Here is a 23,092-nt window from a genome sequence, read left to right as displayed (position 1 = left end):
GCCCTTCCATCGTGCAAGATTTCCAGCCTGTAACGTCTCGACATTGTCTGAGATGTCAGACATTTTCTATAAGGTTAAGATCAGGTGAAGCGTCCGGTAAATCCATCACGCCAAAGTTTTTATCTGTAAACTTGTTACCTTGTCCTGGGACAGATTCTAAGAGGCCTCGTGAATAATTTGACAAGACTTACACCCCCTAACAATGTCCCGAGCAATATTCTGAATCCGGGGACCGCCATCGTGGTCTACTGGTTAGAGCGTCTGCCCGGAGAGCGAAAGGACCGTTATTCGATTCCCGGTCGTGTCGATCCAAAATACGTTACAGATGGCACTTGGTGTTACCATGCCTGGCGCTCGGCACTAAGGGGATAAAACAGGGATTGGGCGGCTCAGAGTCAGTATGCTGTGTCTGAGTGGAGTATCCATGTTAAACTGCAACATGGTATCTAAGTAGGCGAGCGATATTGGTATGGACGTTAGTACAAGCAGACACACACATACACTCTCATTCTCTCATAAACACACACACACACACACACACACACACACACACACCACACACACACACACACACAGAGTGAACGTCGCTATATATTTGCAATTATTTTGAATGCGACGTAAAACACTATTTTCACCTCTTCTCGCCTCACTGAATCTGTGACCCGTGAAGAACCGGGATAGAATAGGTATTCAGCAACCCATCCTTTCTGTAAAAGGCCACTATGCTTGTCGTTAGAGGCGACTAACGGGATCGGGTGGTCAGGCTCGCTGACTTGGTTGATGCATGTCACCGTATCCCAATTGCGTGGATCGATGCTCATGATGTCAATCACTGGATTATCTGATCTAGACTTGATTATTTCCAGACCGCCGTCATATAGCTGGAATATTGCTGAGTGCGGCGTTAAACATAAACAAACAAACAAACACTGAATCTTTGAGAAAAGTTCACCAAGTCAAAAACAAACAGGAAATATACAAAGTATGTGGACCTTGATTTAATGCATACATCAGTTTTAATACTGGAGTGTCGCTCTAGGTGAGCTTATTATTATATCTAATGGAGTGTCCGACTTATCCTGTGTTACAGCTGGAACATGTAGAACTGACACTTTATCATACCCTGGTACGATGTTGTAATGGACACACGCGGTATGGAGCAAAATAGTTGAGTCTGGATTTGATGTCCCTGTCCATGCTAGCTATAAATATGTATGGATAAAACATGAATGGACATATCTCCAAACGTTAACGGAACAAACTGACAGGCGTTAGGTAAGCACAACTTTAGACTGTCACCCGAAAGGTGCCTTCCAGATTATAATCAGAAGATTTACGTTTTCTCAAAAGCATTCATTTTGTTTAATGAGACAAACATGCAGGGATTGTTTGCATCCAGCATTTATCATCCCTGGCAATCGTTCTTTATAACTAATGTGCTAGGATCACTGATCCAAAGGCATCTCCGTAAGTTATATATCACGTTATTGGAATTTACAAAGTCTCTCTGGACTGGTAAAAGAAATTATTTTGGTCGCCTTATGGCCTTCAGTGTTTACGTGTAGGTTAGAAAAAGATCTATTAGACGATGGCGAGAAAGAGCTATTAAAGGTTCTTTATGTCAATTTGTGTATGTGTTCCCGAGCTTAAAATGGTTATAGACTTACTTCACAGAACTTTGAACATGTACACAAGACTTCCAAATCTTGTAGGCAAATGTACCAATAAGTGTTTCAATGTAATGGCGTTACAAAGTCCTATTTTTATGTAATAATGCCTGGGACATAACTCTTTTATGTGATGCTGTTCAGTGCGAGAAAAATGAAACTGACTTCTTATTCACGCCACTCTCCCTTATAATCTATTTCATCTCGACCAATATCACCATCCTCGTTAAAACGGATAAGGACTGATTGAGCTTAACACTGTGGGAGAAGGATCATCTTCGGGAGCGTTCTCTGTCCAATGCGCCATTGGTGCCGTGAAAATCAATCGATCATCAACTTTTAGGAGGTAAAAGCTTCATTAATGGTCCCCAAACTCTTCATTATATAGAGGGATGGAAATACACGTCAACAAAGACGGTGGTGGTAATTTTGGTACGTTATTGCAGGTGGAACTGATAGCACTATTCGCGCAGCTTGGTGGTTTTGTTCAACAATATCGGGGAGCTTTCGAGGTCTCTCAAAGTCGTGATATGAGGACCCTAATTGCGACAATCTTCTCCCATTAAAAACTAATAAAGGAACGTGATCATCGCCAACCATTGAAAACACGTCATACCAGCTCCCAGGGTAGAAACCATATACTCTGTGGTATGACTGACAGGTTAAACTGTCTCCATGAACAAGTGCAGGTCTTTCTGATCAATATAGTCCTGTCTTTATGCTACTGAAACATGCGTGCTGTGATTACGATGGTTGTATGTCAAAATAGATTAAATCCAGTCTGGTGACCACGTTTCTTTACAGACTATGTGCTGTAAGATCAACGGGTTTGTAAATATATCACTTTCCATATCTTGCGTGATCAGACTGATTTCTACTTTTGAGTAAAGGCAATTCCAACTTTTTCATCACTATTTCAGCTTAATATCAACCAACTGCAAAATGTTGTCTGCGGGATGAGACGTTACGACTGTGAACTTGTTTTACAGCCATTAAAAATGTGTTGCTCATTAAGGAAGAGAATATGATCAATACCTCTCAGGACATGTACACGGACCTGCTACCGTCCATTACAATGAAACAGTGAACCTGTACTGAATAGAAAATGACGTGCATGCTTATAACTTAAATCAACAGGTCGTGACACGAAGTAAGTGGAGCAGCCGTGCACAACGAATTGAATCACTAAGACACTCTTGTAGCGCCTCGATGTGTCAGCGCTGATGTCATACACATTTTTAGCTTTCGACTGTAATCGACGGATATATGGTGTGATCACAACAAATACCACGGAGGATCGGTAGAAATGAAATTTTGTCTTACCGCCAATTTTGTTCACCCGATTATGTAAAATGTCCTCATACCATGGTTAGCCAATATGATATCAAGTCAGAATGCAAGGTAAGACATCCATATATTTATTTTCTACATTTCTATTTTTTAAAACAATGACACGTGCTTATGACTCTTGATACAAGTATAAGCCTGAAATAAGCATAAGCGAGTGAGTATGGTTTAGGCCGCTTTTAGCAATATTCCAGCAATGTCACGGCGGGGGACACCAGAAATGACCTTCACACATTGTACCCATGTCGGGAATCGAACCCGGGTCTTCGGTGTGACGAGGGAACGCTTTAACCACAAGGCTACCCGACCGCCTCTGTGTCGAAAGAGGGGAGTCAAACTCGCATCGTATGATTTAAGGATGCGTAATATAATATTATGACTTTAAGCTTGTACTGTGTGAAATGAATTATTAACTATTGTTAAAAATTTAATTGTCTTTAGGTGTGCGGAATGCATCTGGACTTGAATCTAGACACTTTCAATAACACTCATTTGAGAGTAAACCCGTGAGGATTTCTTCTCGAGTACGAGTGAGGGTGTCAACATACGTGACAATGTATTTCACGATGCAGTGTATATTCTGGCACCCTTTGAAGATCCTGGTAAAAATAGGTCTTCAGCAACCAATGTTTGCCGTAAGAGGCGACTAACGGGATCGGGTGGTCAGGCTCGCTGACTTGGTTGATGCTTGTCATCGTATCCCAATTGCTCTGATCGATACCCATGATGTCAGTCACTGGATTGTCTGGTTACAGACCGCCGTCATATAGCTGGAATATTGCTGAGTGTGGCGTTAAACAACAAACAAACAAACAAAACAAAAAGCAAAACAACAACAAAAACAGCGCATCTCGACGCTCGGGCTTTCCTTTATTGGTTTGCCTTGTTCAGATTGTTGTGAGCCTGTCGTTAAACAGATGGAAATGACTGTAGCGTTAGTACACATCACTCACGCACTATCATATTAAAGTAAAACAAGGTTCATTCACATTGTACATTACTACATAAAAGCGAATGAAAAATGTCTCTAATCATGAGAAACCATAAAAGTCCATTGTACGATTCCTACCATAACATAAACACATACACGCAAAGGCAAGTCAATTCGTCACCTAAATAATACATGGAACATATGGTACAAGTCATATGGTTTGGTCACTGATGCGTCGCATTTGGACATGCCTATCACAAGACATTTTGAGAAGCCTCACTGCGGCCTTGAATGCTGTAATCTTGATCAAACAACATTTGAGCAAGAGTCGCATGACGCTCTTTCAAATGTCCTTGCTTGATGACCGCCTCCGTGGTCTAGTGGTAGAGCGTCCGCCCGGAGAGCGGAAGGTGCGGGGCTCGGTTCCCGGCCGCGTCATACCAAAAGACGTTAAAAGATGGTACTTGTTGTTACCTTGTCTGGCGCTCGGCATTAAGGGGCTTAAACAAGGACTGGTCGGCTCGGAGTCAGTATACTTTGTCTGAGTGGGGCATTCATGTTAAACTGCGTCATGGTATCTCAGTGAGCTAGCACTATAAATCGGCATCAGTCCGGACTGGTACAAGCAGCCACACAAACACACACACACGTACATGCACGTCGCTATATAAGTGCAATAATCTTGGACGCGACGTTAAACCCCATTTCACCTCACCATGCTTGAATGTACCCCACAATTTGTGAAATGTAGACACCAAAGTCTTGAGCAGCCGCACTATCGCTCGACATAAGAGGTAGTTGATCATTGGAAGGTTAAGGTCATCCTTCCTGGGATACACTTTTGTCAACGCCTTGTTACATACGTGCTCGGGAACGTATATAGTCGTGTGCGTGTTGCAAGCACTCTCGGCAGCTGAGATGTTGACAGACTGAAGTCACTCCGTCACCGGGTCTTGAGAACATACATGATAAGAATAGCAGTTCATCGCCATATGGAAATAACGAAGATGATAAGACACCTCATCAACTTAAAATAGACTGACACGAGAGCTCAAGTATTCAGGTTCCGACTCAGTCCGTATCTTTTTATATATTGTTTTTGTTAAGGACAAATCATGTCTGTTGTGTTGTAGCATCGTCTAGTGGTCCTCCGATACAACATTGCACAATTAATATGTTACCTGTGTTTTGCTTACTTCGGAAAACTAAAACTGTTTGCTTTTTGGGAAGGGCAGATTTTCTTGTGGTCTAAAGTGCAGCATTACATAATGGAGTGTTGCGTTTGAATCACAGATTCAGGCTGAAATAAAAAGTAGACATTTCTCGGTATAAGTAGACAAAACTTCAGACATCTTACAGGCCTTTGTGTCTATTATCTGTTGATGATAACATGTTGCTTATTAAATGTTGATAATTCCTTCAAAGTATGCTCTTCTTAGCTTCTGTGCTGCCTTGTTTACCTTAGAGACAGGATATGGCCTTCACCGTAGACAGGAGGTGATTATCGGCTCTTCAAAGTCTCTGGCGGTAAGATCAAAGACAATGTGAAATTCAGATCGGCAGTGATGAGCCATTACAGCTGATCTGGCTGATGTCAATACACCATATTGTATTAAAGTCCGCTTTTAACCTTTTTAAACGATCATTTAAATATACCCCGACAGGAGATTAGTTTCACACTTTACGTTTAATTTGCAAAAAGTATATATCATTCTGGGAGTTTACTTTTGTACATTGTTACGTGTCGATTCCTAAATTGAACAATATGTTAGAAATATGTACGTAAAAGAACCTTGTGTGAAACCAACAAACAACCAAAAGCGATATACGATTAACAAATGTATTACAAAATCAACAAATCAATACAAATTACGGCACAGCAATTACAATCACAGTACAATATAGAACGGTAGTACAATATTCAATTGAAATATATAATACGATGGCAGTAGTCAGTATCAGATACTAAAATACAATCGTGAGAGCAAACGTCAGTGATAATAATATATATTCACCCAGCGGCGACAGTGGTCAGGCTTCCGAAATGGGCAAAGCAGGGATGATTGGTGATCCTCACATGAAAGCTGGTTCCGAAGCGATGAAATGCGTGAGAGATACAACTAAAGGAAAGTTACTGGAGCTACAACAAAGTTCCACATAGTGATCTAACAACACAGAACATTCGCTATGTGTTTCGTATAACATACTATCATCGTCCGTTGTATACCGGAGGTTTACACACAACACTTGCATCTAAATAGAGTAACTTCCTGACGACTGATCACTGTCCAAATACAATGCAATGAGCGTCTACCGAATCTCAACATAAACAATGTTATACAGTTACAATACACTGCTATATAAAAAAAATAAGTTGGTTGTCTACATATGTACAATGTTCCCAGGAAATACAAGCTTATGCGCACTTAGTTTGGCATGCACACGTGAACACACACACACACACACACACACACACACACACACACACACACACACACACACACACACACACACACACACGTACACATACATGAACGTAGGCACTCACATGAGAATGCGCTGATGCATTTATAAATTACACTACACGCGTGCTGGACTATATAGCAATTAAAGATTACCAAAACGTGAGCACGTGCAACACTTCTCAGTGTGCGCATGTGTGTGTATTTGGGTCCATGTATGTATGTATGTATGTTTGTGTGTGTGCATGTATGTGTGTGTGTGTGTAAGTGTGTGTGTAAGTGTGTGTATACTCGCGCATTTAAATGTCATCCCGAGTACTGTGGTATGTTTTATATAAGTATTGACTTCCTGTTGATATTGTCACTTTCATGAATACATACAAATTAATGCCTTGACAACAGACTTAATTTCCTTCAAAGAGAAACCGACACATGGCAGGGGTACTGGTATGCTGTTTCGGGCACAAAACCCACACTTTTTATGCACATTGTGTGAGTGGCGGGTGCTACCGGTCGGGTAGGACAAGCTTACCCTTTTAGCGATATAATTCTAATGGATATATTTTGCCTTTAACGCCCAATGGGATCCGTTTCGTCGGATAATCGAGACTGGTTATTATCTGCCGTCGTCGTTTTATAGTAAGATGCTGAGCTCGCACACTGCATACGTAATTTATAACATTGATTGTTTTTAGGAGTATCGTTAAAGAACATGACTGTACACGGAAATCACTTGCTTGTCACTTAATTGATCCTGTTCGCTTTTTGAGCTACAATTTGATGTCGGTCACAAGATTTTTACACAGCAGATATGGATATGTTTTTGTAAGTTCTAGTGAGAAAGCATCTTCCCGAAACAAGGTCGTTAACTGACTATAAAAGTACAGTACTTGCCGAAATAGGCTGGAATTCCGGAGTTACATTTTGACTGGACTAACGAGTGTGTGCATAGTCCAATAAAAATAGCGTTTGAGACATCCGGTTCGTAAACAACGTTGATTTCAACGAATGCAGGATTTGCAAAGCAAAATATAAGTACCGCCAACTGGGCATCGACAGATGTTTTGCAGATCTTTTCATGTTTTTAATCAATTTTGTCATGATTTGATGCACTTCGTTTTATTTCTATATAGGTCTAAATTATCGATCAGATCGTCTTAACTGGGCACCGCCATTTTGTTTGAAGCAACTGCAAGTGGTATGAATAATGGAATCTGATTGGTCAATAGGAGGGACATAGAAGGGACATAACTCGTAACAGCCAATGGTGTCGCTAAGATCGAGCCTGGTCAGTTAACGCCCTTGGCTCGGGAAGATTGCGAGAAAGAGAAATTTGATACTTTGTTTACAAGACAATGCTCTAGGTATTGTGTAATAAGATCCCATACACATCACAATTGAGACCGTAGTAAATATATTAAGCTCTGTATTTGTAAAAACATAAAATACACCCAAGTTAAGTCCATTTCAGTCATAAAATGTAATACCTATCATCTGCACCGAAAACCAACCCTGTTGAATTGCTTCCAGGAGAGTCTTGAGCAGTCGATCGATGCCAACCATATCGACCATTGGCTTGAAAACCCGATGGGACATTGAGGACTGATTGAAATCTATGGTATGTCAAACATATCCGTATAGGCAGCTTTTTCCGAAATGGTAACGTAAGCGATCCTCATCACTTTCGTGTTCTGTAGTCCTTATTTGTGATAAAGGGGTTCGCTCCGTCGAAGGCTGCGGATACTGTGTTAATACAGCAGACATATTTAAATGTTTCTTCTTTGAAACGACTTTTCACTATAATCTATAGGCGTAAGTTTCTAGCTGTTTTGAAATAAATACATCTTTATGACACAAAATAGACTTTAGCCATGGCCAAATCGTCAGTTTTTCTACTTGGTCTGTGATATATAACTGATATTTGATATGATCTTTGATATCATACTTATATGATTGTTCTGTATATGTATATGCTAGTATTTTTCAAAACTGGTTATCGACGTGAACAGCTGGAACATTACTGATGCGGCGTAAAACAATAATCATTCATTCATTTATTCCACCGAAAGGTCGGGTTCGATTCCTCACATGGGTAAAATGCGTGAATCCCATTTAATGTGTCCTTGACGTGATATTGCTGAATGTTTAATAAAATGGCGTACAACCTTTCACTCAATGTCATTGTCTGCCATCAGAGATTCAGTAGACACGCGGATTTATACACACACTTCCAACCATGAGTGTTTTGGATAATAATCTATCGTATTTAATATCGACAAATGTATGTAACTAATAACGTTATTAGAGCAGCATTGCCATGTACATTATACAACTAATTACATTTGATAATAAACTGGGCTGCAAAAGAAAGTATAGGTCGAGTTCCATGATCGATAAAAAAATAACAAGAAGAGGTTTTGTCGTGAGCTATAATATAATCTAGGGAGGGGTAATAAATGATTGATCAACCTCAGTTTGAATGAAATTGTGCAATCACAGGTAATGTAAGCTCAAGGTAAACAATGGTGGGGTAAGAAATTTCATTTTTTAAAAGTTGTCTGAAATGTCACCAGAATATTCTCAGACACACTACAAAGTTCATTGTCGACACAGTTGCCTTCAATAGCGTGTATGACGTCCAGCTGCCTCAATGCATGCTGTGATACGCCGCCTCATCGATGACGTCAGTCTTCTGATGACGTGGACTGGAATCCGTTGCCACTCGTCTTTCAGGGCCTGCGGCAATTCTTGTCGGTTGACGGGAGGCTGATGGCGTGCTCTAATCTGTCTGTCAAGATGGTCCCACAGATGTTCAATAGGATTCATATCGGGTGAGTGGGCAGGCCAGGGCAAAACGTCAACGTTCTGCAGGTTTAGAAAGTTCCGAGTCATTCCGGGGCCTGGCATTGTCGTGTTGAAACAATGTCCCCTGCTGTTGGTTTTGTAAGAACGGAAGCACAACTGGCTGCAACACTTGGTCTCTGTACTGCACAGCGTTCAGGTTTCCCTGTATTATCACCAAATCAGTCTTCTGATCTCAACAAATACCGCCCCTCAGCATGACACCTCCCCCGCCGAATAGATGGACCTCTCGAATACACGCCGGAGCCAAACGTAGATAAATTCGTTTTCTGCCGTTATTTCAAAACAAGTTAAACCGACTTTCATCAGTAAACAGCACTCGACGCCAATTTCTCACTTGCCAGCGTCGAACCTGCCTCGCCCATCGCAGTCTCAGGCGTCGATGTTGAGCAGTCAGTACCATTCCTCGGAAAGGACGATACGCTCGGATTCCAGCAGCACGAAGTCGTCGTTGTACTGTACGTTGGCTAATGGGATGTCGCAACGCTGTTGCTGCCGTCGCCGTCACAAATCTGTTTCGAAGGTGAATGATCATGAGCCGTATCTGACCGTCTTCCAGTGGTGTTGACACTCGGGGTCGTCCGGTTCTAGGCCTGTCATGTGTCCTCCCTGTCTGCATGTACCGTTGAATCAGCCTGGCTACTGTCAATGGTGTACAACCAAACCTTCTGGCAATTTGGACCTGTTCTGCCCCCATTGCGGCCATACCGATGGCTCTCTCTCTCTGCTCCTGTGACAGTCGTGGCATGTCTTTTGTGTGCTTTCATCACGTGTGGTTATACCCTGCAGACGAACGCATTTATACAGCTAACATGCACGTGCAGTTTATGCCATAGGCGGGAAACCTGTTTCACCATTTTTTGTCACCGCACGAGTGCCGTCAAAGGTGGCGCGTTCGGGTGAGGTGTTTTTTGGTACCTGTTCCTTGGCAGTCATATTCCCAATACCCACTTTCCACTAGTTATCGCTGTTTTTAGGAAAATTACAAATTGCCAACCTATGCTTTCTTTTGCCGCTTAATTTAGTTAATTAGATATGATTATGAGGATGTAATTGAATTAACGGCATCCAACTAAGGGTCACATTTCCCATAATCATTAGAACAGGGCCGAAGACGAAGCAGATATGGCCATTAAATGTACTTCCTACGTACCATTAGCGCGTGGCGTGTTCGCCTATAATGTGATGACTGGTGTCTTCACTTACATTTGTTACCTTCAGTGCAGGATACGCTCACCCATGTTGAGACAGTTGGTATCACTGTATATCACTGTTTCACTTATTATGTCGCTTCTCCTCTTCATGACTTGGTAAATGTAACACAGACGCTATTTACAATTACTGGAAGATATTGACGCGTAAAAACTCTTAAATCAACAGATCGAATCTCCGATACCTTGATGCGTATATGCCTCAATACATGGTCCTGCAAATTGGAATCATTATTATATTATAAAAAACTGTCAGTCTTCTTTAAGTCACGTCCATACTGCAACAGTGTAGTTCTGTATTCATCTATGTGATGATAATTCAATTAATTTTATTGGGAAAAGCCATAATTCCACTGAAGCTGACATATACATGTATAACAAAATCTCAAATTATAAAAGATAAAATATTTTGTTATGACCTGTGGCCGGTGTTGTATCCTGTCATCCATGAGAAATTTAAATCAGGACGATCTCTTGTTCGTCTGAATGAACCTGTTTCAGAGGTTATGCCGGCAATATTTACAAGTAAGCAGCTATATTTCCTGACTATTTCTTCTGCATGACATGCAGGTCCATTGGGTATATGATCACAAATATACATGGTGGCTCTATTAAGCATGGAGATATCAAGATGAAGTGACGCACAGTTATACCGTTCAACTGCATAAATACCTTGATGTGTCAAACTCCAATAACTTGATATATCGATCAACACTATGTTATTTCAAGGTCCTGACAGAATCTCACTAACCCCCAATGCACTAGGGTGAAAACCCCATTACAGATAACGGGCATCAAACATGTGTTTGCGATCGAATTCCAGTTCTGCAATTGGCTACTACATGGAGATGACCTAAGTTCAGATTATGATGAACTACTTTCCTGATTGCAATTCATGAATACATTGCTCGTGCTTCTGTGAAATTCACCTCCGTCTGTGTCGAAACGCTGATGTTTTAGTGTGTTCAGTAAACGTTCTTTGATCGTATCCAGTTTGCATTATCATCATCGCCATGATAATCCTCAAATATGGCTGATACTTTTTTTGTGGAAGGTCATACTAGGTATTAGTAGAAAACAGTATCCCAGATGGTGTCACTCATGACCATTGTGCTATGTATAAGTGCGCCACTGCGATCATGAAAGTAAAGAAATACGCAACGATTGTTATTTGAGGGCGTGTAAGGACGTTTCAAATGTATTTAATTTGCATTCGCTCTTTAGATACGTTTTCAAACAAATCCGCGTGTATCTGACAGACACTCGTGTAGTAATATCTATATTATGAAAACTGCCACAACGTGTGATATTGTTGTGACCGCCTTGATGTTCAGAGCTTTGCTTAATTCAAAGCGAGACACATTAGACATAAATACAAAAACGAGTCCATAAATTAGAAAAGTTCTTTCAAAAAGATAGAAACCGTGCGAATCCGCCACAACAACAGCTCCAAAGACAATTCCACTACTACTAATAATAAAATAACAAAGCGGCAAAACCATCACCGTATTCATAAGAAATCTCTGCAAAAAGCAGAATCGATTGTACGATTCCGACTATATCACGAGCATGTGGTAATAATACCAGGCGTTCACGAAAAGGTGAACGTATCCTGCCCCACCGGTGGCTCCCGTCACAAACACATGCAAAGGCAAGTCAAATGTTCACGTATGGTACAAGTTAAAATCGGGAACAACATCTGACATAAATCACAGACAAATGAACATAGATTTTATCAGTGAGGAAGTCCAGCATAACACATATGTGATAGTGATGATAGTGATGCGCAAAGTAAACAGATCAGATGTTTTGACAGAAATGAACTTGGTACTTTTCTGAGACTGTAAAAAGTTAAGCAAATCGTTTTAGTGTGGTATTAACTTCCAGTTGTCTCAAATACTCTTTTAAATGTTCTCAACTAGTTTTAAATGATATGCTAGTTATTGTACTTTTCATCGATAACAAGTTTTATTTGGTCTATATATATGTATTATTAATGTGTAACTTCTGGCTGAAATATGTGACGTTAAATATAACTCACTCACTCAAATACATACATATACGAAGTCCTTCCTAGATAATATTAAAGATAATGGTAATCTTTAACACAGGGATTTGTGGAACATTTACTTGACACATCAATATATCTATCTTAGGACGGAAGGTTAAGTTACATAAGCGGCCAAGCAGCTGAAGTTTACACTTGTCGATATAGCCGATATGCTCGACATGAAGGGAAAGTTGACTTTGGAAAGTTTAAGTCATCCCTCTTGTCATACAGTCTTGTCGAGAGTCTTTTGACGGTCTGAATCTTTATGCATAGATCTAAATATGAAACAGATGAGGCGGTCTCACTGGTGTCCTATATTTCTAGTTCAGATGGGTAATCGGAGGAAGGGAATTGGCCAATTGATGGTTATTGAACGATATCAGATCATCGATATACCAGAAGCGTAACTTAACATACCTGGCAAAATTACCTTGTTTTGACTTTGCCAATCCGATCAGCAATTCCGATTCATATGCATAAATAAACAGATCCGCAAGAAGGGAAACACAATTGGTGCCCATCGGGATGCCTACTTCTTGCCTAACTGTCTTACCCCCAAATTTTACGTAGATTTTATCAATGTGGATGCCTCAGCATTTCACATATTTTTTTCAGTAAACTTCACACTTTCATTTGTCACAAATTGTCCTGAACCTCTGAATATAGTTTGTAACAAAAGCCCCCGTGTGGGATAGTGGTGAAAAATCAACTTGACAGGTTTTGACAGAATGGAACTTGGTTCTTTTCCGAGATTGCGAAAAGGTCAAGCAAACCCTTTTAGTTTTTGAGATTCAAAGGCTGGAACTGCTGGAATTTTGCTCGACACGAAAATAAACATGACCGCTGGAATATAATCCCCCTTGTCATGCAGGTATTCGTCACTCTAAACCTTTATCCCCAGATGTAGATATGAAACAGATGAGGTAGTCTCACTGGTCCCTTCTATTCCTTGTTGAGGTGTTTTAATTGCTGGTCGGACCATTATTGAACGATATAAGATCATCGATATATCTGAAACCTAAGTTAAATTTCTTAGACAACTCGAACTGGTGTCATTGGAGATGCCTACGTCTTGCCAAGATGGCCTACACCTGAATGTTACATAGATGTCATCTAGGAGGAAGTCCTGCATTTCACAAATTCTATTGTCTGTAAACTTCTGATGACATTTGCTTTCAATCATGACAAAATGTCCATAACCTTGGCGATAAAGGTGCAACTCGTGTCAAATACCCCATGAAACAAGGAATAAAGGTTCCTTTAAATTTGTCGTGTGGGATAGCAGTGTATTGAAACTCAAATGATTTGACATAATTAATATTCTTTCTTAGATCGCAAAAATGCAAGCAATTATTTTGAGAATCCACGTGGTATAAATTCTACTTTTCTCACATACTTTCTGCAAATATAAAGACTGTCCTGTGGATACAAAGAAAGACATGCAAATGATTTTAAGAATTAGCACCTGTCTCTTGATACCACACAACAAAGTTACAGTTGGTCCTACAGCCTTTCACACATCTGTCTGTAACTAAATTAGTTATTTAAAAAATCATTTTGTTTTTCATCAAAATTTCAGTTTTACAAATAATGCTTTAATTCACAAACATATCTTGCAAGATGATAACTAACCATTCAGTAAATCGCAATTTACCATGAACTTTAACTGATCGGCTATGAAATGTATTTTGTGTAATTCATGTGAAGTAACAACAGTGCTGATCGCGATAACCTCATATCGTAATGGAGCCGTTGGTGGTCGGGTAGCCTTGTGATTAAAGCGTTCGCTCGTCACGCAGGAGACACGGTTTCGATTCCCGACATGGGTAAAATGTGTGAAGCCCATTTCTGGTGTCCCCAGCCGTGATATTGCTTGAATATTGCTAAAAGCGGCTTAAAACCATACTTACTCACTCACTCACTAATGGAGCCGTTGACTAATTGTAGACACGCTGCCTATGCTAGAACAGTGTCGAATGAATACTTTATCATGCAATGCATGCTATCATGGACACACTGAAAGCATTAGAGTGGATGTAGAGTTTGGTTCTGCCGATTCTACTGTTTGTTTGATGTCTAACGCCGCACTCAGCAATATTCCAGCCATATGGCGGCGGTCTGTAAGTAATCGAGCCTGGACCAGACAATCCAGTGATTAAAAACATGAACATCGATCCACGCAATTGGGAAAGATGACATGCATCAACCAAGTCAGCGAGCCTGTCCACCCGTTTCGTTACTCGCCTTTTACGGCAAGCATGGGTTGCTGAAGACCTATTCTACCCCGGATCTTCACGGGCCGCTGATTCCACTGACAACCACATGATAATAAATAACCACCATTAATATTCACAGGTGACGCATCAAGGAAGATATCTACAAATGTGCAATATATGTAGTCGGATGTTATTGCTGCATGGTGGGAAGAAGGTGCAATTATATACCATGATTACCTTCGTTTTCCGCAGGTTCTGAGTTATACTGACGTAGTAATCGTAGATGATATTGGTTCGATGTGTCCGTTCATAGCACTTTTACAAATATCAAACTCGACCTTTTCTCTGATTTATAGTTACATTTATACAGCAGTTCACACTTTCGCAGAGGGATGCTTTATGTTTCGACAGCCTGAGTATTTGTACACAGAGAAGTAAAAAGGTCCTTTAGTTTGATGAGATAAAGGAAGAAAGAATTAAACCCTTTGCCAGACTGTTTCCAGTGATGAGCAGGTAACATTATTTTATTATCAATAGATTAAAAGTGTTTCCGCGGCATTGAAATGGCCAACCCAAGCAATTGTTTTGTTTGCATTAATGTTTTTCATAAAACGCTAACACCTTAAAACCTTTAGACCATTCCAACTTCTTGGTGGCTAATAATGCACGTGGAGACGCGAAGTTAAAGAACCAATTATTATGTTCCGACTGGTGACTAAAATCATGTAAATTAATATCGTAGTGGCATACAAACGATGATAATTGTGTAGGTTCACTTGGATTACAATGCTGGCATTTTTTACAGAGGAGTTATTTAACTATAGAGTGGTTTCTCACATACTTTCTGCCAATATAAAGGCTTTGGGGTTTTGTTTTCGAGAAAAAGTTACATCTTCGCAAGTTATATATTATATTAAAGGAGTTAACGAAGTTTCTTTGTACTGGTGTAAGAAGTCCTTTGGGTCATCCTATAACATCCAGCGTCACGTGTAGGTTAAAAAGAGCTCTATTAGGTGATGGCGATGAAGGAGAGCTACTAAAGGTTCTCTACGCCAATTTGTGGCTCTGTTCCCGAGCGTAAAATAGTTAATAGTATCACTTCATAGACCTTTGAACATGTGCAAACTTAAAACTCTTGTAGGAAAATGTGACAATAATTAAATTAAGGTTTTTGTCCAGCAACGTCCAATGTCTATGTCATAATGGTAGTCCTAAGGGCATCAAACTTGCATGTGATTCTGACTTTTTATCGACACCACTCCCCACTATACTCTTTTTCATCTTAACACAAATTACCATCTTCGTTTAAACGGATTAGAACTGATTGGGCTAAGCTCGGTGGGAGAAGGATCATCTTCGGGGGCGTTTTCTGCCCAATCCACCATTGGAACATCAATCGATCATCAACTTTTGAAAGTAAAAGCTTCGTTAATGGCTCCCACACTCTTCACTACATATGGGGATGGCAACACACGCCAACAAGGACGGTGGTGGTAATTTTGGTACGTTATTGCAGGTGCAACTGATAGCGCTAAATATAATTCGCGCAGCTTGGCTGTTTTATTCAGCAATATCGCGGAGCTTTCGAGGTCTCTCGAAGTCCTGAATTGAGGACCATAATTGCGACAATCTCCTCTCATTTAAATGTAATTAAGGAACGTGATCATCGTCAATCATGGAAAAGACGTCATCTCGACACCCACGGGTAGGAAAGATATCCCTATGGTATGGAAAATGTGTTTTAAGTTTATGCTTTTAATATCACAGTTTCTGTTAAGCCCTCTGTGAACCACTTAACCTAAGAAAATTTGAGAGAGTCCAGAAATATCTCCATGACTGACAGGTTAAAATGTATTAAAGCACAATTGCAGGTCTTTCTGATCAATATAGTCCTGTTTTTATGCCACTGGATCATGCGTGTAACGATTATGTTCTTTGGGATGACATTTTGACAAAATAGATTAAATCCAGTCTTGTGACCACGTTTCTATATAGACTACGTGCCGAAAGATAAAATTTTACATATCCTGCGTCATAAGACTGCTAACTGCAGTGCTGTCAAACTCTTTCAGCAATATCTTGGCTGAATATTAGCCCACTGTGAAGTATTTTGTCTATAAGATGGAGCACGGGTGGGTATGTGAGGTACTCGCTTTGAGTGAACAAAATCTTACGATTTGTCCTGTACAATCATGAAATTCGAATATGCTCATGTTCCAAGATTGAACACCCTAACGGACTTCCGTTGAGGCCATACATGCTGCGTTTCTCAGCTAGGCTACTGCTAATTAGCTGTTGGGTGGAGGACTAACAGCTGGTGTTGACACAGACGGGTTGGTTTCGGCTACCGGGTATCAGAGGGTATCGGGTCGTCAATATGAAGTCTCGTGTTCTTATCACTGTAGTTTTACGTTCGTGTTTCGTTTATCGCCATTGGGTGGGACTGCAATGTGTCTACGTGAATGGGTTATAATGAGCTCCCTGTGAGTGAGTGAGTTTATGCTTTACGTCCCATCGGCAATATTTCAGCCAAATCGTGACGAGAAGTTATACATTATTTATGCATACACTTAAACTATATAACAATCTGTCATCGATGGACAGTAAAATTACTAGAATATCACAGATTAATATTTAAAACTTGCATACAATCATAAAAATATATAACGAAAACAGTCATGAAACAATACAATCTAAAAAGGGCTATAAGATCGCCAGCATCTGAAGGTAGATCACCATGCTAGGGTCCATGGGGACTGACAGTACTTTTGCTACCTGCATGGACCCAAGCCGGATTTACATCATCCCCTCAGCTGTTGGCGATTAGCTCCCTGTGAAAGCGGGTGTCGAAGGTAAAGGGGTGTCCTGCCTGACATCCTCTCAGGTGCTGACTATCGAATTGCAGTATTTACTTAACATATGAGACAGCTACAAAGAACAATGAAGAACAAAGCGTGGTTTATTTCACGATAAAACAGTGTTATACCATGACGTCATTTCTGGAGATTCGAACATGCGCTCCCAACTTGATGAAGTCGTATGTCAGAGGTCAGTGTCTTGTGAGTTGTTCCCCATAGATGTAGCAGGACAACGCGGATAACCTGGATGGCCGAACGATCGTATCCAAAACTGTGAGAGATATGACAATCGGTATTGGGAGAAAAGGTAAGGTAATCGACGTTGTTTATCGAAATAAAATACTGCAGGGAGTATAAACCACTCGGGGCTGCGCCCCTCATGGTTTATTCTGCCTGCAGTGTTTCTATTGTACGATAAACAACTCCCACTCGTCGTTTAGTTCTTAAGCAATAATGGTCATGTAGGCAATTCCATTCCACTGATTTTTCCACCTGAACTTGAAGAGACAAGTGAAACCGCCTCATTTGTTTCATATGTAGATCTCTCTAAATAATCGGTGACAAAAACGTTCAATGTGACAAGAGTGATGACTTCAACTCTCCAATAATCAACTTTCCCTTCCAGTCGACCAAAATTTCAGCAGCTCAAGCCTTTGGTGTCTACATTTCACAACGTGTGAAGTACAATCGAGAATGCTCTTTCTACAAACATTGTAAAGCGTGTCACACGAGGCTTGTTCAAACTTGTTTGATCAGGCTTACAACATCCAAGGCCTCAGCAAAGCTTTCAAAACGTTTGATGGTAGACAACTTTCCCCGTGAGTTTTCAGGTCGTTTGGCCTTTGCATGCGATTGTGATGATGCAGCCTGTGGAGCAGGATCCGCTCAATCTTCCGCGAGACCTGTGAAGATCCGGGATAGAATAGGTCTTCAGCAACCCATGCTTGCTGTAAAAGGCGACTATACTTGTCGTAAGAGGCGACTAACGGGATCGGGTGATCAGGCTTGGTTGATGCATGTCATCGTATCCCAATTGCGTTGGTCGATGCTCATGATTGTCACTGGATTGTCTGGTGCAGACTCGTTTTTTTTACAGACCGCCGTCATATAGCTGGAATACTGTTGTGTGCGGCGTTAAACAACAAATAAACAAACAAACAATCTTTCTTCCGCGAGCACCTGGTATCATCACTTTTGCCTTGTGATTCATAATATGTTTATGATTTTGTTCGAATCGTACAAATGACTTTCAGTAGATATTTCTTGTGATTATGGAAATGCTCTTATGAATTGTGGTGACTGTTTGTGTGGAAGTGCAGTATCAGAGTATACCAACGAGGACATTTGAGATAATGTGACGAAACTTTCAGGTGACATTAAATGTGAGATGCAGGGGAACATGTGGCATGTGGAATACACGCAGACATTTCTCGAAATTAATAGTAGAATACATCACACAGCTTTCATTAATTACCATTCATCCACAATCTTAAAAACAATCAAGGAAGGGATTTTTTTTATATTCACAGAAAGTATTTGAGACAAGTGGGATTAATGCCGTGTGGATTCTTTAAACCTCAAAGGATTTGCAAAGTCGAGTGGGTGAGTATACTTCTACGCCGCTGTTAGCAATATGTCAGCAATATCACGGTTGGGGACACCCGCTTGAAGTCGAAATAAATGAGAAAAATGAGGTCGCTTCAGCTGTTTCAGAGTGACAAAACACTCTCTGCAAGACTGTATGACAAGAGGGAGGACTTCAACTTTCCAATGGTCAACTTTTCCTTTATGTCGAACAATATACATGCAGCCCTTAGTATGAGAGTACAATCCAGCGTGTTCTTTGAACCAACATTTCAAAGAGCGTCATACACCTCTTGCTCATGATCAGAAGTTGTTTGACCAAGGATACAACATTGAGGGCCTCAGTAAGCTTTCAGAAAGTTTTATGAGGATATTTCAAACTTTGACGCATCGGTGACAAAAATGATGTCCGATGCAGTTCCCCATCTTGACTTGTACCACATCTTCCCGTGTTGTTGTTTTTCTGATGAACAATTGATTTGCCTTTGCATGTGTTTGTGACGGGTGCCCTGGTTGGGCAGGATGCCCTAACTTTTTCGCTAACACCTGGTATCATCACTATTTGATAGTGATTCATAAACACTTGCTCATAGTGTAGTCGGAATCGTACAATCAGAGAATCGGAATCGACTCGGAGATTTCTTATAATTACGAACCCGAAAAGGGTTTTGTCGCTTTTCTTTATATGCTGATAAAATGTTGCTAATCAGATGTTGATCATTTCTTCAACATATGCCCTTCGCAGCGTTCGTGCTACTTTGTTTACGTTGGAGATAGGATGTGTCTTTCATCACGGACAATAAGTGATTGTGGACACATCAAAGGTCCTGACGGTTAGATCAAAGAAAAGGCGAAATTCAAGTCGACAGTGATAAGCCATAACGACTGACCTTGCTAATGCCAGCACACAATGTTGTATTAAAGTTCGCTTTTGCCTTTTTTATAGGAACATTAAAGAATACCCAGGATTCCCATATTCCCACTTTTTTTCATCTTGTCCACAAACGTTCTCTCTCCAACAGGAACCATGACTTAATTTACTTTTACACTTGATCTTTTTAAATTGAATTTACCAAAGTGTAATGACTATTTTGTGTTTCCTTATCAGAGGTTTGCCATAAAAGCCTCATAGTCTGTCCAAAAGGCTCTCTCTCCCCGACAAGAATCACCATTAAAGTTAAATTATACTCGACATTTTCCAATTTATGACTATTTTGTGTTACTTTATCACTGGGAAGTCATAAGTACATCATAGTTCATACTTTAGTGCAACTAGATGTTTTTTTCTGAACTAAAGCATTCGGTAATTTGTTTTGGACACTTTAATGTTATTAAGTGTTGATTCCCAAATTGACAGAAAGGATAATCCAGAAATTGGTACGTGCAAAACTAAATTGTAAAATCAGTAAATAAACACACAAGATCTATGAATAATCAACATATTGACACAGGTATACAAAGAAGATCGGGGAAAATAGGTCTTCAGCAACCCATGCTTGCCGTAAAAGGCGACTATGCTTGTAAGAGGCGACTAACGGGATCGGATGGTCAGGCTCGCTAACTTGGTAGATCCCAATTGAGTGGATCGATGCGCTTCATATTAATCACTGGATTGTCTGGTCCAGACGCGATTATTTACAGACCGCCGTCATATAGCTGTAATGTTAAACAACAAACCAACCAACTACAATTATAAAAGACAATACAATGCCTGAAATATGAAGCATCAGCCATAAGCAATAGGCCCTAATACAAAAGTAACAGATATATCGTGGTCCCTAAGAGCGTGATGCAAGACTTCTTTCGCGACATTCAATTTGCTTTTAATGTAAACCTATATGAAATCATTTTAAACTATTTGGACCGATATTTTTACAATCGGTTTCCCCTTCGAAGTGTACTTGTTGCACAGTGTTTTTTTTATTAATGAACGTACTAATGCGAAAATTCCGTGTACCTGTCTTCTGACTGTGTGTCCCATAACATCCTAAATGTGAACAATAACATTCCGTATTAATCTCTAGAGTAACATGCTATGTGTAGATCACTGTTGTCTTATTGTGATGGTGACCTTGCCCTTCGTTTGAAACTGCCACTGACACAAACAGGCTCCAGTACGTTTATTTTCAATTCTTCAGTATAAGGTCGTACGTCTTTGGTGAGCAATCTGATTTCACGTTTCCAGAATGTTGCGGACAGGATGTAAATTCGGGTGATCGATGAAGCAAAATGAAACATGTCTTATGCTTGTCGTAAGAGTCGACTCACGGGATCGGACGGTCAGACTCGCTGACTTGGCTGATGCATGTAATCGCATCCCAAGTGCGTGGATCGATGCTCATTGTGTCAATCACTGGATTGTCTGGTCCAGACTCGATTATTTACACACCGCCGTCGTATAACTGGAATGTTGCAGAGTGCGACGGTCTGTAGGTGAGGTGAGGTGAAATTGAGTTTAACGTCGCGTCCAAGATTATTGCACTTATATAGCGACGTGCATGCACGTGTATGTGTGTGTGTGGCTGCTTGTACTAGTCCGGACTGATGCCGATTTATAGTGCTAGCTCACTGAGATACCATGCCGCAGTTTAACATGAATACCCCACTCAGACACAGTATACTGACTCCGAGCCGACCAGTCCTTGTTTTAGCCCCTTAATGCCGAGCGCCAGACAGGGTAACAACAAGTACAATCTTTTAACGTCTTTTTGTATGACGCGGCCCGGGATCGAACCCTGGACCTTCCGCTCTCCGGGCGGACGCTCTACCACAAGACCACGGAGGCGGTCTTCGCGACGGTCTGTAAACAACAAACAAACAACTTTCAAGTTTTCTTTCAGTTGTTCTGCATATTAACAGCTAAGCGCTTGAATAACCATTAGTTTTAAAAGTTCGTAAATAGGATTTTGCTTCTGCCATGTTTGCGCACACATTAGCAGGACCATTTTGTTCATGCATATGCATAGAAATGACAACACTGTTCATGTTTGGGCATATATCAATATTCATGCGCAACCACATTTGCAACCGGTTTCGGTTGGTCTGTTTAACGATTAAAAATTGTTATTAGATTACACTTAAATACATATTTAACGTGGATAATATATCCAATACCACACTGTTTTCTGGTTAGATACCATCTTTACGATTTCACGACACTGGTGAACTTTCTATAGTACCTAACGTTAATGAGTGTAGTAGTCTCTATGTACGTTTCAGCGTATAAAGGAAGGAAATTCCATTCACGATTTTCTTGAAAAAAATAACTTTGAAAACAATTATTATGCCTCAGAACAGTTAAGAATTGGATTAGCAGATCTTGCCTCAGATGCTGAACTAAACATTTGTCAGGGCTGCTAACAATCTAAATTAATATCGCCCGTTAATGACAACACATCATAATTATACCATGCCCACGTATACCATACAGCTTTTTATTATTTATGATAACATTTAATAAAAAAAGTATATACGACTATGAGTTGAATATACTGTATCCAATTAGAGGTCACTTTTCCCGGAACAATGGGAACAGAATCAAAGACAACGCAGCAATGACAGTGGCCTTTAGTTGTGGTGTAATGTGTGTTCAGCCCAAACAATACGTCCTCATATTATCAGTCTCTTCGCAAAATGTATGGTGGCGAAGAGGAGGACATACGCACATATCAGTTCATCAGGTGCATTGTACATCGTTGTTACCTTCATTATGTCGCTTCTCCTCTTCAAGAGATGTCTCGAATATATTGGTGTTTAAATATTCAGTACTTAATTTACACTGGTGGAGCTCTGGGTGCCAGTTTACGTGGTATGGAAGTAATGAGATACTGGTGTAAACCAACTATACAAAATCGACTTGAACCTTGATGCAACAGCGACAATGTTTCAAATTGAGGCACCGCCC

The sequence above is a fragment of the Haliotis rufescens genome, unplaced genomic scaffold (genome assembly GCF_023055435.1).
Source record: "Haliotis rufescens isolate VD_foot unplaced genomic scaffold, xgHalRufe1.0.p SCAF_7, whole genome shotgun sequence".
NCBI lineage: Eukaryota > Metazoa > Mollusca > Gastropoda > Lepetellida > Haliotidae > Haliotis > Haliotis rufescens.
The sequence above is the reverse complement of the archived record's forward strand: the minus strand, read 5'-3'. Positions refer to the sequence as shown.